Raw genomic sequence first — 15,842 nt, forward strand, 5'->3', positions numbered from 1 at the left:
CGGTATGGCCCTGAGGCTCATTAGGTTGGCCCATATTCTCTTATGCGCTTGGTCGATGCGACCTTTTATGTGGGCTTGCGACAATGGATCTTACGCTTTTTCTCTTAGGCATATTTAGTTAACTGTTTTGGGTTCATTCTCCGAATCGAGTTTCGACTTGAGCTCATTCGACCCTCAAGTTTTTGGATTTCTATGGGCTGGTGATAGTGGCTCTTACGCCTTGGGTCGATGCGACCTTTTATGTATGTGGGCTGACAACAATGGCTCTTACGCCTTGGGTCGATGCGACCCTTTATGTATGTGGGCTGGCGATAGTGGCTCTTACGCATTGGGTCGATGCGACCTTTTATGTAGGCTTTATTTTTCCCTCGTTAAGGAATTTTAGAGATATTGTTTTCATGGCTCTTCGACGGTTTAATAAAAAATCTCAATTGTGAGTCATTATGTGGCGATGATCGAGCATCTCGGGAGGTTTGCCTCGGAGGCTGAGTATCTCAAAGCCAGTGTTTAGGAGCTGAAATGGTCGAATCTCTTTTGCCTATGTTGAGGGTAGCCTGTTTAACTAGTTCTTTCCAAAGTATATTCGAAGTAATTAAAGGCCTGTGATTTATTGTGACGGTTGAGTGGCCCTGAGTCGCGTTAGTTTGGCTGGTACAGCCTTGTGACCAGTGTCATTTGTGTTTGGCCGGAGCCTTTAAGTCCCAAGTAAAGTAGTTTTGATGTCTATATCAAGGGTATGCCTTTTTAGGGGTCTTACAAGTTCGATATATAGCCTAAACTTTGAGATCAGGTTTATGCCTTTAGTAAGGTCTTACAAGTTTTACATGCCTTTAAGGTCTTACATTTTTGGATACTTGGTACATGTATGGTTCATGCCTTGCTTGAGGTCTTACAGATATTGTTGTTGCCTTATATAGGTCTTAAGAGACTGAGTCTGCCCACATATGGCCTTATGGCCTCGGGTTTTGATAAGTCGATAGAGATGGCGATTGATGGCAGTTCCCTAGTCATCGAGGGTTTCTTGGCTCGGGAGCCATTACTTGTGAACTTGGTATTGCCTCATTAAGGGCTTATGATTTTGGAGTTTCCGACCCAGAGGTCGTGTAGCCTTGAGTTTTTGACGCCAGTCCCCGAGTGTTCGAGACGTTTTTGGCTCTGGAGTTGTTTTGTGATCTCGTTGTTGCCTCATTGAGGGATTACGAGTTAGGTGCTCCGACCCGGGGGTCACATTTTCTTAAGTTTTTGACTCCAGTCCTCGAGTATTCGGGACATTGTTTGGCTCTAGGGCCATTTTTTGCAAAAATATCGAGCTTTCTTGAGATGCAAAATACTTTTGGGAAGCATTCTTTGATTACTTGGTACAAGTATACATGTTTTTGCTGTTGCGGACTCGGTTGTTCTATGCGGACATGGTTCGTTCGACCGTTTGGCCTAGTACATTATTTTCCTACCGAGAGCCCACTTAGCGCATCTTGTCTTCTCCGAGTAGGTGACCTTCGGGGAGGATGCCCCCCCAGTATTTGAGGTTGATTGCAAAAGAAGCCTTGAATATTTGTTAGATCTTCCTTAGGTAGCATATAGATGTTTCCTCGTTAAAAACCTTGCCGGTAAAACCCTTTTTTGGGATAAAAACCCGGTCGAAGGAAAAGAGTGCAACGCATGTTTTTGAAACCTAAGGCCTTCAAGTTGGAGAGTGTTTTGGCCGTTTCGATCGGATACCTGCACTCAGGTCAGTGTAGAATGTAATTGAAAGAGAAAGGAGATGGTCATACCTTAGTGTAGAACGTGCCGGCGATGTTTCGAGCCGTTGTATGTTTCAGTCATTTGTAAGGAGGATGCAGTACGGTCCCCTACTTTATTTAGTCGGGGATAGCCGAGAGTGTAGCTTGGTATCGCTATTTTACTGTTTGCTTATCCTTTAGCTCTTTCGGAGGTAAAGGTACTGGTGTCGGGGCCACGTCGTGCATAGCGAACATTTCTCTCACCGCATGCTATTCCCCGTAGACGATCTTAATTCCATCTTTTGTGGGGAATTTCATCATCTGATGGAGGATGGACGGTACTACTCTCATGCAGTGTATCCATGGCCTTCCGAGCAAGGCGTTGTACCTCATATCTCCCTCGATGATATGGAATTTGGCATTTTGGGTTGTTCCAGCCACGTTGACTAGGAGGGTGATTTCCCATTTTGTTGTTTCCCTCGTCATGTTGAATCCGTTGAGGAATCAAGAGGTGGGTACGATTTGGTCAAGCAGTCCGAGATGCTCTACCACCCTCGACCTGATAAGATTGGCCGAGCTACCTGGATCCATAAGTACACGTTTAATTTGAAATGTATTTACAAGAAAAGAGATTACAAGTGTGTCGTTGTGAGGTTAAGACAAGGTATCGATGTCCTCGTCACTGAATGTGAGGGCATCCTCGGGTATGTAGTCCCGAGTTCGCTTTTCTCTAGTGATGGATATTTTTGTTCTTCTAATCATAGGCTCCTGTGGGGCATCGATGCCTCCCAAGATAATGTGGATGACATGTTGTGGCTCATTTGTTTCATTCTTCTTGGCCGCCTCTCTCTCTCGAAATTGAGTTTTGGCCCGGTCGCTAAGGAACTCTTAGAGGTGACCTTTACTGAGTAGTCTGGCTACTTCCTCTCAAAGCCGGTGGCAATCCTCGGTCCTGTGGTCGTGCGTGTTGTGAAATTCATATACTAAGTTATGATTTCTTTGCGAAGGATCTTATTGCATAGGCCTGGGACACCTGGCGTCTCTGATTTTACTGATGGCGAACACAATTTCTGATACGTCTACGTCAAAGTTGTACTCCGACAAGCGAGGTGCCTCTATTGGCCCTGTGTTCTTGTTGAATCCGGCTTTGTTGATGAGTCCCTGAGGATTCTAGCCTCGGTCCATCCTTCGATTACTGCGGGGTATGTTGTGCCTTGGGGCGTTTCTCCTATCGTCGGTGTAATGCTGGTACCTTTCCTTGTTTGGCTTTGTCTCCTTCGCCAGAAGGCTTCTTGGGTATATTGAGCTCAAGGGGGCTCCTAGTTGGTCGTCCTCAACCCTGATCTTCGGTTGATATCGGTTGTGAACGTCCGACCAGGTTACAGCGGGATATTCGACCAGGTTCTGTTTCAACTGCTTTGAAGCCACCGAGCTTCGCTCATTCAGACCTTGACTGAAGGTCTGTACTGCCCAGTCATCGGAGACTGGTGGTAGTTCTATGAGTTCCATTTGAAAGCGAGATACAAACTCTTGTAGCATCTCGTTCTCCCTCTGCTTGATCTTGAAGACGTCAGACTTCCTCGTTGCTACTTTGATGGCAGTGGCATGTGCTTTTATGAATGAATCTGCCAGCATGGCAAATGATTCTATAAAGTTAGGAGCTAGGTTGTGATACCACATCATGGCCCCTTTCGAGAGTGTTTCCCCAAACTTCTTCAGCAAGACGGACTCGATCTTGTCATCCTTTAGGTCGTTGCCCTTTACTGCACAAGTGTAAGCAGTAACGTGCTCATTGGGATCTGAGGTTCCATTGTATTTTGGGAGGTCTGGCATTCTGAACTTCTTTGGAATAGGCTTTGGAGCCGCTTCCTTTGGGAACGACCTTTGTATGAACTTCTTCGAATCCACCCCTTTAAGGATTGGGGGTGCTCCCGGAATTTTGGTCGACCCTGGACTTGTAGGTCTCGACCTTTTTTTCATTGGCTTCTATCTTCTTTTCGCCTGATTCGATCTTCTTTGTGAGGTCCTCGAGCCTCTTTACGATGGTGGGGTTCGCCACTGACCCGTTGTTGATTAATCTCTCTAGTACCTGCTCGGCTGGGGGACCTATCCCTAGCGCTATCGTGCTGGGTGTTTTCTGGTAACTTTACAGCTGAGCAATCGCTAGCTGTTGTGCCTGCAACATTTCAAAAATAACATGAAGGCTATCCTCCCGTTCTTTCCTAGCCGGGGTTTTCTGAGCTTCTTGTTGGTCTCCTTGGTGCACGCTCCTGTTAGTGTGGGAGCTTACATCGACGTGTTGAGCATCGCGTGAGACCGTGTCCACGTGAATGGGTGCTGGTGCTTTTTCAGAGTCTCGTGGTGGTACACCAACACCTGGAACATCCACACATTTTCTCTGTGGTTCTCAAGATCGTTGTTCACTAAGTCGGATATTTTGACCTGAAATCAAAGATCTTGGGCAAGAAAAAGTGTGAAAGATAACTTGCATTATGTAGTTAAACCAACAAGAAAATAATCACGATTATTTTTAGCCCCACGGTGGGCGCGAAACTGTTTACCGTGAAAATGGTAATAACAATTAAATTTAATTAAGTGGTTCTAAAAATACGTGATCTATTTTTATGCTAGTTGTTAGGCAGATAAAGCTATGTGAAAGACTTAGAAATGAGATAAGATCTTAAAAATGAGATGTTAATCAAATCGAATCGATGTTAATCGGGGCCTCGAGCTTGCTTATTCGAGGGCCTGGGGGTCGAGTCTGAAGATCGGCTGGAAGCTATCGAAGGTGGTCGATGGAGACTAACAGTTATAGAAAAATCAATGACAGCTCTTTATGGCCAATAATAAGCAATAAATGATGAACTTAAGTAGAACACAATAAATACGAGCAATAAATGAAGTAATGAAATCAAGAAAATATGCTAGAGAGCAGAGAGAATGTTCTTGAGTCTTTAGTATTGAGCAACAAATATTTACAAAATGACAAGGGTCCCCTTTATATAAGAGGGGAAATCCCAACATAGTACAAGTACATTTATTACAAAGATATGGAGATAGGACAACTAGTTAATGCCATGATACGGGCTCAGACTAGCCTGACAGACTTTGTCGGTTCTAGCTTCGTACCTTTGGAACTCCTCACTTGTTTTCGTAACCGTCGGTCTCATACTTCCCCGAGGTCGAGCATCGATGGCCCTCGAGGGATGAAACTCAACCGTGGTCTCGAGCCTTCGAGACGTGCCTGCGAGGCATCGTAGCGATGGAAAATCGGACCTTCCAATTTTATCGTATACAAATTGATTGATTAGCCTAATTATCTAGGGTTTCCTTTGTTTACTAAACTAATTTACTGATCTATGATTGTTTTCCTTAATCTTGAAGTCTTAATTGACACCTCTTGTCTATCTATGGGTTGATTGACCCTTTGATTCGTCTCTGATTACCCGTGTTGCCTTATTTGTGAAACTGATTACTTGATTTAAGGGTTCTAACCCTAATTGACTGTTAAACCTACTTCTTGCCTTATTTTAAATTCAATTAGAGTTATTTATGGTAAAATTCCCTAATTTCCTACCGCCAATCAAGTTTGATTGATTATTTGATTATTTCCTTGCCTTATTTTTGCAATGTCAATTTGCTTTGCCTTACTTACCTATACTATTCGACTCCTATATATATTACCATATATATATGCACTCTCATTCTACCTTAGACACGGGAAATAGTTCACACACACACACACACAAACTTTCCTCTCATCTCTCTCTCTGCTACTTGTGATCACTGCTTGACTAGCCGGCTAAAAGCCAAGGCTAGGCTGTTGAATCCTGCTTACTATACCTTCTGTTTCTGCTTCCTTAACTGATATGCCTCTACCATTATCATTCAATTGAAATGTATGTTTATCAGCATGCTACTTCTATTTAAATTTGTGTGTTTATCAGCATGCTACTTCTGTTTAAATTTTGTTTGTTTATCAACATGTTACATCTATTGAATTTGTGTGTTTATCAGCATGTTACTTCTATTCAATCCATGTGTTTTTTAGCATGACTACTTCTATCCAATCTATGAGGCTACTTCTGCTCAAAACTATGTAGTCAATAGCATGTCTAACAATGTATTTCCTAGCATGTCTATAAATGTTCAACCTATGTGATTATGTCTACTCCTGTCTCATACATGTGTTTACTACAATAGCATGTTGACTTTTGTTTTTAGTTAGAACTAGGTGTTCTGCCTTCAGCAAGTTTGCATGTTTACTTATGTCTAAAATTAGATCTATGTCTTTTCTACTTCCTTACTAGCATGATCTCCTATCTGGATTCGTTGCTCCCCAATCCCTATTACCCTTTACATGTGGTTGTTTGATCCACCTTGCTTCTGTGTTTGGTCACTTAGTAACAGCTAATAGGCTTAAGTAATCCTATTTCCGAATGATGTTTGTTTGGTTGGAACCTTTGCCTAGGTTCCAGGAAATGAATGAGTCTGTTTACTTCTGATTTTCCTGAAAGTCTGAAACTGTTTCTCAAAACTACTCTTGTAAAGCACTATCCACTTCAATTCCTAGAACACTTAGGCTTTTGCCCCTCCAGTGTGAGCATTGCTTTGGAGTCCACGAGGCTCTTTTAAAATTGACATACTGGGGATGGCTACTCCACACTGCACAAGTTGATGATTTTTTAAGAGGACCTTGGTGTGAGCACTGCCCTGGGTCCCTGAGGCCCTTAGGAACTTTGACACATCAGGGTACCCCTCTTGCACTATGAGATGTGGCATTTGAGACTGTTTGAAGGCCTGGTTCCCCAGGTTTTGCTTTGGGCCTATCCAGGCTCCCTATAGTATGATGTTATCATTCCTGTAATTCAATTTTACACTTGGTTTATAATATTAATTACTTTGTAAATAGATATTGGGGAAATTAGTAAACATGGAGGGATTATTATACATATTTTGTTGGGAATGGGTAGATATCATGCCTATAGGATTTAGAATCAGTGTTTACATCCTAGAAGCCATGCCTATAGGACATTGCAATGTCCATCACTTGTGTGCATTCTACATATCATGACTATAGGGTTCAAATCCACTTATGCAATCAGAAATCATATTGTTGTGTTGTTTGACTATTTGCATGCATTCTAGATACCATGCCCATAGGTTAAAATCAAATCATTCACTTTTAGATATCATGCCTATAAGCTAAAAATCAGTCTTGCATGTTTAGATATCATGCCTATAAGTTTAAAGTTAATTTCTGCATTTAGGAATCATGCTAAATAGGTTCAGCGTATTTAGCACTTAGAAACCATGCTTGTAGGGTCTAAAACCAATCTTACATTCTGGACACTATGTTCGGTTAGTTTAAAATCAATCCTCGCATGCCAATTAGGTTTTAAAACTGATGCATTATCTAAAATCAGTTCTATCTAGACAACATTCCCATAGGATCTATTGAACCCAAATTGCTTGTTTAAAATGGTTTTACTGGTTATTGCACTTCTGATTGACGATTAGAGATCATGTCCATAGGATATCATTGATACATGCCTAGGCAAGCCTGTTGGGCGACTAAAAATCATGTAAACTATAAAATTGTGCTTCTGATTAACTACTAGATTCAGCAACCCCCTCTAAATCAGTAGGCAAATTGATTAGGTATTGGTTCCCGCTTTAATAAGGCTTTGCATATGTTCTGATTTGTGTTCACCTAGATATCTTGTCATTAGGATTCTTTTCAAATGTCTAAAACACTGTTGTCTGAGACGTGCATTGGTTTGTTCTATTTGTAGAGGTAAAATGTGAGCCCTCATAATGTTTCTTTACTTGACAGTCCTAATTATTTTGTTTGTCTCCTAGAGTTTTCTCCTTTGAATTACTGTAGGAGAGTCCAGATCCACCCTAACTAGAAGTCCTAAAATACCTCCGAGACTATATAAGTAAAGGGACGGGTAGTGCACGCATAGGATATATCTTAAGGTTGCTAGAACGCTTTAGGCAATGACCAAGGGGAGGGAATTGTGTAGTAAAAGAACATGATGACATGTGCGCTAATGCCACGTGTAACCCCTCTATTTGAGGAAGGCTTACCGGGTATTGAACAGATGTGATCCTATAGGCTAACAAATCTAGGACTTCCCTCACCTTATTTACATATGTATGCTTAGACTGCCTATCTATTAAGCTTCCTTTATTTGCATATGTGTGCTTAGACTGCCTATCTGTTAAATGACTAATTCACATAATTGAGTTCGGCTGGAACCCATCGTTGTGGACCGCGAGGGGTGCCTAATACCTTCCCTTAAGGTTATTTCGAGCCCTTACCCTATCTCTGGTAATGCAAACTAGTTATATGAGTTAATTGCTCTGGTGACCTAACGTACCTTAATCCGTTAGGTGACGACTCTTCAAATACCCAATTCTAAAAAGGAAACGAGTTATTCCCAATGAATGTCGAAACCCGGACTCCGCGAGGAAAAAAGGGGTGAGACAGGTGGCATGCCCGGTAGATCTGCAGGAAACACATCCGGAAACTCCCTCACCAGTGGAACTGGGTCAACAGCAGGAGCCTTAGAACTATCTCTAACAAAAGCCAGATACACCAAACTACCCTTCTCAACCATCTGTTAAGTCTTCAAAAATAAAATCACCCTACTAGGGGTATGACCAAGAGAACCCCTCCATTCCAACTTCGGTATTCTCAACATACCCAATGTCATAATTTTAGCATGAAAATCAAGAATATCATGATACAGAGATAGCTAATACATACCTAAAATCACATCAAAATCTACCATATTCAGATACAAAATTTCAACCTTAGTCTCATAACCCCTAATAGTAACCACACAAGATTGATATATACGATATACCATAATAGAATTATCGACAGGTATAGACAGATGAACAGGAATATCAAGAGAACCACTAGACATATCCAAATGAGGATAAAAATACAATGACACATATGAATAAGTACACAAAAATCGAGCAATACAGAAGCATCTTTAAGACAGACTGAAACCATATACGTGATCACAACATTTGAGGTCAGTGCCTCTAGTCTGCCAGGAAAAGCATGGCAACGGGCCTATCCGCCACTGGTAGGACCTCCACTAACCTAACCCTATCCTCTAGGGCGACCTCTCGCTACATGTCCTCCCCTTATATCTAACTAGGAAGGGTGTGATGTAACTAGTGCGAGAATCGTTAACTAAGCAATCTGCAAAGTTGTGCCTCTACCAAGCCTGGGGTAATACTTACTCACATGGTTGAAATCTCTACACTCATAAAACCCCCTAGCTAACCGAGGCTGATGAGCTTAAATATGCCTTGTTGACTTAGATACCCACTGAAAGAACCCTGAACAGACAGAGCACGGTATGAACTCACTGGAAGAACACTAAAAAATGATGAAATTAGTGCTGAAATATGGTTGAGCAATTGCCCCATGGGCTACATTTTGTGTTTAATAAGTTGAGTACCATGATGGCCTTTACCAAACTGACCTTACCTCCAAATGAGGTGCCACTGAACTATCAAAACGACGAGGCTTCTTATCTCTCATCATGGCCTCTCTTCCTTGACTGTGAATATGCTGGATCCTTCGAGCTATCTCTATGGCCTACTAGGAGGTAGTACCAATCTCTGACTCTTGATCCATAGCAACCCTTATGCCATAAGTCAAACTCTCAATAAATCGCCTCACCTTCTCTGCCTCGGTGGGGATCAAGAAAGGTGCATAACAAGACAACTCTATGAACCTCACCTCATACTCAGTCACTGATATACAATCCATTTAAGGATTCTCAAATTGGCCTCTCAATTCATTCCTCCTGGTGAGTGGGACGTACCTCTCAAGAAACAAGTGCAAAAATTGAGTCTAATTAAAAAGAGATGAACATGCTGGCATTCACAACTCATAAGTCTACCACCATCTATTGGCATCACCTCTCTACTGAAATGCAGTGAAGTAACCCCATTAGACTCTACCAAACCAAAATTACGAATCATCCGATGACATATGTTAAGAAAATCCTATGCATCCTCTGAAGAACCACCATTGAAGTGAGGATGATGTAACCTCAGAAACCTCTACATCCTTTTCTTATCCTCAACAGACATAGCAAGCATAACCTCGGACCTATCTACTACAATAGGTTGCTGCTCCCAATTGGCAATACTCCCAGCATTTGAAACATCGCCACTATCTGCTCTAGAGTATAAGTGGCAGGGGTCAGAGCTCCCCCCCCCCCAAGGATGTGGCTGGGGCCACTGGAACCACTCCAACCTAAGTCAAGCTATCAATGAAGCTGACCATTTGGACCATAACCTCCTAGAATATTGGTACAACAATAAAACTCTCTGGATGTTGAATGGGTACAAGATTATCAACCAGATCATAAATAATATGATCCTTCACCTAGTATGTGGATGGGTCTGCTGACACTACCAAAGATCTATAGTAAGTGCTCTACCCCTAGCTATGATAGTGCGACTTGGCCTTGCTCAAGGCCTAGTCTCTCCCAGCCACAATTGGTGGTACTACCTCTCCCTCACCTACTACTGCTATTGAAGCACGCGTTCTCACCATCTGTGGAAAGAGTAGCAGAGTAAAATTTAGACTTAGATAATAATAAATTCACGATAAAGAATCAAGAAAGGAAAAGTTCCTAAAGCTTTATAGTCTCTCGCAAATAGATAATAGCATTTATGTATCAATCCACAAGACTCTACTAGGCTTGATCATGACTTGCAATACGCTTACAACCTTAGCGAATGCAAAGGCCATCTGCCTCGCCTCTTTGAACATGCAAAAATCAATGATCCAGTAGCCCTTTACAAAGTAGTGAGGATCCCCTTTATATAGGAAGAGATATCCTAAACATAGTACAAGAGTGCATTAATTGTAAAGGCATGGAGATGGGACGGCCAGATGCGATACCAGGTTCTGCCAGTGCTGTCCGTTCATCTTGGGAACTCACCTTTTCTGTACTTTAGCCATTAGTACGCAATGCCTCCCGGGCCCAGTACCCGACGACCCCTGAGGGTGCGTCTCGACCTTAGCTTTAAGCCTCGAGAAGTGTGCCCGCGAGGCGACCTAACAATGGGGAAATTGGGCCCCCGGTTTTACTGCATACAGATAGTCTCTGCATTTCTTAGAGTGAAAGCGGTAAGAAACAACCTTGAATTTATTCTTCCTTCTATGTTCTTGCAATCGGCGATGGCTACGAAGTGCCAATATGTAGCACGCACGTTGCTCCTGCAGGTTTCCTCATTGACTATAGCAGTTGGCTGCCTCTTAGCCTCCTTCAATGTGCACAGAGTGCTTTTATAAATACTCCCCTTATTTCTTTCTATAACCTTTGCATGCCCAAACCCCTAATAAGGTTCATTCTTCCTTTGCTCTTGCACTCTCTTAGGAACACACTCTTTTTCTTCCTTCGGATCTTCTAAGGATGGCAAAAACTTCCACCTGTGCTTCCCAGGAGGTTGCGGGCTCATCCTCTTCTCTTCTTTCCCAAGGCGAGGTGGCTACACCTACTCATGCTGAGGATTGCATCCCAGGATTTTTTGCGATGACCTTCGATTTCAAGGTCGAGAGACCTTCCTCAAAGTTAGAGCATCGTGAGCCCATGACTTGATATATTAGCTCGGCAACGGACGTCGGGAGAGTGAGGGTTGATTGCCGCTGGGGGGATACTGTGCTTGTGGAGATTCCAGCTCGGGAGGACGATATTACGACTCAGAAAGCCGACTTTTTGAGTGTGTATACATATCCATTCACCTTGGGGCCTGTGGGGCCATCCTCGCCCCCGATCGACCCTGTAATTCTCGACTTCTGCCGGCATTATCAGGTGACTCTGGGTCAAATTCATCCTTCGTTCTAGTGTGTTGTTTATATGATCAGGCATTATTCTAACATGATAAAGGAGATGCCCGTCACCCTCAACCACCTGATCTGGATGTATAGTCCTCGTCTCCTCCGAGGGGGCTTAATCAAGCTTCGATGCCGAGCCCCGAGGTCCCTTTTTGCTTGCACCGAGGAGCCTAGGAATGAAGGATGGACAATTCAATTCGTCCGAGTGAGGACTTCTGACCTGATTCCGACAAAAAAGATGTCGTTCTCGGAGAAATGGAATGCTGGACATAAGTAAATGCGCTGTCGGGTCTTCCTTCGTTTCCCTTTGGCAATATTTTTTCAAGCATCTAACTCTATTTTTCTTGACTTTTTAGCCGTAGCAACCTACCCTGGTGCGGCTTCGGACCTCCAGGGCTGGGTCCGCCGCTTATACTCAATTTTCCCATATGCCAAACGAGTGTGGCGAGATATTTCCCGAGCTCAGTGGGAAGCTAAAGACCATGGTAAGCTTCGAACCTTGTCGCATCCGCATACTTTGACGCAAATCGCTATTAGCAGCGTTCTTCGCTCTTTGTGTTTAACTTCTGCATTTGTATAGGTCTGGGTGAATTCCCTTTGATAAAGGGGGCACCACCCGTTGAAGGGGACGCCCTAGTGCCTGGCAAGAAGAAGAGAAGGCAGGAGGGTTTGCCGGTCGAGCCTCTAGAGTTCAAGAGGGTTAAGGCGGAAGAATTCGAGGTTAACTGGTGGCTCCAACCTTGTAGACGGTGGGAAACCCTCGAGCTGAAGGCGAGAAGGAAAGCAGCTTCCCAACGGCCCCCGAGGAGTGTATAGAACCGGCCGATTTTTGGGCCGTGGGGATGAAGGCTTTCGAACCGGAGACTAATGCCGCTATGGCCCATCTTTGTGGTGGGGAGGTAATGGATGGAGTGTCGAGTACTAACCCCGAGTCGGCTGGTGGCCAGAATTCTTCCCTAGTTGAGGCGCTTTTGGTGGGCAGTTCAGAGGGGCCCGACTCCGGGGTCCAGGGTGAGCAAGGAACGAAGGCTTTGACTGGTCCCGTTAGCCTTGTGATCATTGTTGATTCACCTTAGAGAGTGATTCTATCGCTGCATGGAGTGAAAGATGCCCCGAGTGAAAAGACTTCCGGAGCAGGTGCATTAGTCGAAGGCAGAGATGCGCTTGAAAGGTTGCCGACCGTTCTCGAGGGAGGTCCAGAGGTTGATGATTCATTCATTTTCGGTGAGATGGGCAGACTTTGCGAGTGGGTAGTTTTTCCCAACCCAGTCCGCTGCTCTAGGCTGCTCCGATCTTTGTTTTTCTAACTTGTCCTTTTTTATGGCTTCAAGCTAAAACACTTTATAGCCAGGCTCTTACCCAGTATCAGGATAAGGTGAACCGTCGTGAGCGTGAGAAAGCCTATCTTTATGAGCAGGTTACCCATCCCCCGTTTACTATTATTTGAATCTTTGTGAGATTCTATTGCTTTTAACGTCTCGAACCTGATTTGTGTAGTTTGAGAAGAAAAATGCCCTATTGAGAATGGAGCTTCAGGCCAGAGATGCTGAAATTTCCGAGCTTAGTTGGTACATAAATGAAATGACTTCGGAGAGGGACACCCTCCATGGGAAGGTAACCTTAATCGAGCGTCAGCTTTGCGATGCAAAGGAGGATAGTGACAAGTACAAGGGTCTCCATTCCGAACTGGTGGTTGTATTGTCTCGGATCAAAGCCGAAGCTGAGGCTCTTGTATCCTCGCATGGGGAGGGAGCTATTGTCGCAGATTCTTGCGTTGGGAAGGCATCTGAGGGGGCTAGCCCGAATTTACATCGAGCTGAGGATTGTGCCTGTCTGGTTTCCCAAAAGCAGACTGTTAAGGGTTCGTCGGATGGTGCTAAAAATGAGTGTGGATCCTTGGGGAGAGAAGATGCCGTTGAGAAGGGGCTGTTAGGGGATTCGTAGTTGTTAGGGTGCAACCCTTGGGGAGCCATTAAGGATGTAGGCTCGGCAATAGATTAGGATCCTGTTGATTTTCCTGTCAATTTTCCTGTTTGTATATAGTACTTTCATACTGGCATATGTATAAAGTGAACCCTACGACTTTGTTTCTTATACTCCCCTTTTTTGTCCGGAGTTCGGCCGGGTGTTCCTATTTTTAGAATTGGCAAGAAACTTTAGATTCGTGATATGGCCCTAGGGCTCGTTAGGCAAGCTTGGGGGCTTTTATGCTCCTGGTCGATGCGACCTTTAATGTAAAACTGGCGTTAGAGCTCTTATACTTTTGCTCAACTGTTTTGGGTTTAGTCTCCAAGTCGGGCTTCGACTCGAGCCCATTCGATCCTCAAGCTTTTATGTTTTCATGGGTTGGCGACAGCGGCTACTACGCTTTGGGTCGAAGCAACCTTTTATGTATGTTCCCCTGAGGCTCATGAAGTTGGTGACGATGGGTCTTATGCTGTGCCCTTAGGCATGTATAGTTAACTATTTTGGATCGGGTCTCTGAATCGGGTTATGACTCGAGATCACTTTGACCCTCAAGCTTTCAAATTTTTAAGCTAGCGCTAGTGGCTCTTACGCTTTTGGTCGTTGCGATCGTTTAGTGTGTGTGGCCCTAAAGCTCATTAGGCTGGCGACAATGGCTCTTACGCTTTGCCCTTAGGCATATGTAGGCTTTGTTTTCCTCTCGTTAAGGACTTTTGAAATAATTTTGCCTAACCCGTCGTCGGTTCAGGAAGAACCTCGATTTCAAGTCATTTGCGACAATGTTCGAGCACCTCGGAAGGTTTAGATTGTAGGCTGAGTAGCTCGAAACCTTGTGATTTGGAGCTGACATGGTCGAAATTCATTTGCCTGTCGAGGATAGCCTGTTTAACCGGGTCTTTTCGAAGTAGATTCAAAGTAATGGCATGTGATTTTATAGCGACGGTCGAGCATCCCCGAGTCGTGTTAATTTGGCTGGTGCAGCCGTATTGATCGTAGTCATTTATGTTTGACCGGAGCCATTTTTGATCCCGAATATGGCAGTTTAGGCATCTACATTGAGGGTATGCCCTTTCGGGAGTCGTACAAATGCGACATATAGCCTAAACTTTGAGATCAAGTTTTATGCCTGTACTAAGGTCTTACAAAATTTTTCATGCATGTTGAGGTCTTACAGTTTTTTCATGCCTGTTGAGGTCTTACAGTATTTTCATGCCTGTTGAGGTCTTACAATTTTTCGTGCCTGTTGAGGTCTTACAGTTTTATCATGCCTGTTGAGGTCTTACAGCTTTTTCATGCCTATTGAGGTCTTACGCTTTTATCATGCATGTTGAGGTCTTACAGTTTTATCATGCCTGTTGAAGTCTTATAGTTTTTGTTGCTATATTAAATAGATCTTGCTAGATCGAGTTTGCCCGCTCGAGGTATTACGACCTCGGGTTTTTAAGTGAATGGCGATTTGACAACAGTCATAGAGTTTGCTCAGGATCGGAGGCCGTTACTCGTGAGCTCGAAGTTGCCTCATTGAGGGCTTATGAGTACAGAGTTCTAACCTTGAGGCCATGCGGGTGCCGAGTTATTGACGCTAGTCTCCGAGTATTTCGGAGTGTCCTCGGCGGAGGGATCCTTGATGTGAAAATGTTGAATTTTCTTTGGAGTACGAGATGCTTTGGCAAAAGATGTTCTTTGATTGTTTGGCATAAGTACATGTTGTTTCATTGCCATGAGCCTGGTTTATGCGGGCACGACTCTTTTGACCATTTGGCTCAGCACATTGTTTCCTATTGGAACTTAGTTAGTCGTTCCCTGGTTCCTCCGAGTGGACGACCTCTCAATGGGGTGCCCTCCAGTGCTCGGGGTTGATTGCAAAAGAAGCCTTGTAAGCTTGTTGGGTACTCCTTAGGCAGTGCATGGATGTTGCCTCGTAAAAACCCTTGCCAGTAGAACCCTCTTCGGGGCAAAAGCTCGGTCGAAGGAAAGGGGTGCAACGTTTGCTCGAGGATTTTTGCGAAGTTTTTCGATCGGATGCCCTAGAAGTAGTACCGTTTTAGCATCGATATATTTCAATTGCCCTGAATCTGTTCTCCCTCCATGGTGCCAAGCTTATAGGATCCCTTGCCGACTATTCCAAGGACATGGTACGGTCTTTCCCAGTTCTAGACCAGCTTTCCTTCATTGGGGTCTCGGGTGTTGAGAGTAACCTTCCTTAGGACTAATTCCCCGACCCCAAAATACCGGAGATTTGTTCTCCTGTTATAGTATCTTTCGATTCTCTG

This window comes from Nicotiana tabacum, chromosome 16, assembly GCF_000715075.1.
Source record: "Nicotiana tabacum cultivar K326 chromosome 16, ASM71507v2, whole genome shotgun sequence".
NCBI classification, from domain to species: Eukaryota; Viridiplantae; Streptophyta; class Magnoliopsida; order Solanales; family Solanaceae; genus Nicotiana; species Nicotiana tabacum.